General features: G+C 48.1%; 1 pseudogene across 1 annotated transcript; it reads left to right on the top strand.

Annotated features, from left to right (window-relative positions):
• Positions 1-430: 430 nt before the first annotated feature.
• On the top strand, positions 431-883 carry LOC308428942 (nucleoside diphosphate kinase B-like; annotated as a pseudogene). The gene has a single exon. The product of its transcript is annotated as a nucleoside diphosphate kinase B-like (transcript).
• The last annotated feature ends 349 nt before the right edge of the window (positions 884-1,232 follow it).

Below are 1,232 nucleotides of genomic sequence, written 5' to 3'. Positions count from 1 at the left end.
GACACTGGCTCACTCTGGTCCTTACACCTGGTCCTTTGTGTGGAGACAAAAGTATCTGAGCAGACCACGGGATGAGCCACACGGATGAGGTCACACCGGGTTTCCACAGCTCCGGAGTTCTCTGTCCAGGATGCCCTGCGGGTATCTCGTTGAACCCAAGACAACTAGATCTGCGGTAAAGAGAACAATTCTACACACAGTCAGCTCATTATGATCCTCACACAGTTACACATGAGTAGTCTTGGCACTCTCAAAGTTGAGGCAGGATGGTTGCTGTTAAGTGAGAGACCATTTTGGGCTCTGTAACTAGTACCAGATAAGCCAGGGATGCATAGCGAGTTGATGTCTCAAAAATTTAACTCCTGCTAGTCTCTTTGCTCCCATCGTTCATCACAGACACCAGCTGACCCAGTGGCGTGGCTCTTGGACCATGGCCAACCTCGAGCGTACCTTCATTGCTATCAAGTCAGAGGGTGTGCAGCGCAGCCTGGTGGACGAGCTCATCAAACGATTTGAGCAGAAGGGGTTCTGCCTGGTGGCCATGATGTTCCTTTGGGCTTCTGAAGAACATGTAAAGCAGCATCACATTGACCTGAAAGACCGTCCTTTCTTCCCAGGGCTGGTGAGGTACATGAACTCAGGGCCTGTGGTAGCCATGGTCTGGGAGGGGCTCAGTGTCCTGTAAACAGGGTGATGCTGGAGGAGACGAATCCAGCTGATTTGAAGCCAGGCACCATTCGTGGGGATTTCTGCATTCAAGTTGGCAGGAACATCATTCGTGGTAAGGACTCAGTGGAGAGTACTGAGAAAGATTGGTCTATGGTTTAAGCCGGAAGAACTGACTGACTCTAAGTCTTGTGCGCATGACTGGGTGTATGAGTAGAAACCAGAGTCCTTTTCAGCACTACTGATGGGGTTCCTGGACACAGCTCTTCATCCCACTGACTGGATGGATCATCTTTTCTAAAACAATAAAGACTTTGGAACTGGGGGGGTAAAAATTCAGCCCCCACCTTATCTGCCATCTTTATCACCCAAAATCAAACTAGCATAAAAATAGACTATGGTTCTGATTTTCAGAATGAGAAACAGACTCCTAAAACAGGGAAGTGACTTCAAAGTTTTACACACATAAGAAGAGGTAGAATTAGATATCTCTGGGACAAAGAATTGTCATTCCTGCTGCCCTGGATGTCCCCTTCTTACCGTAGTTTTCTGGTGTCCATAACCAA

The sequence above is a fragment of the Micromys minutus genome (assembly GCF_963924665.1).
Source record: "Micromys minutus genome assembly, chromosome: 13".
Taxonomy (NCBI): Eukaryota; Metazoa; Chordata; class Mammalia; order Rodentia; family Muridae; genus Micromys; species Micromys minutus.
The sequence above is the reverse complement of the archived record's forward strand: the minus strand, read 5'-3'. Positions and strand labels throughout refer to the sequence as shown.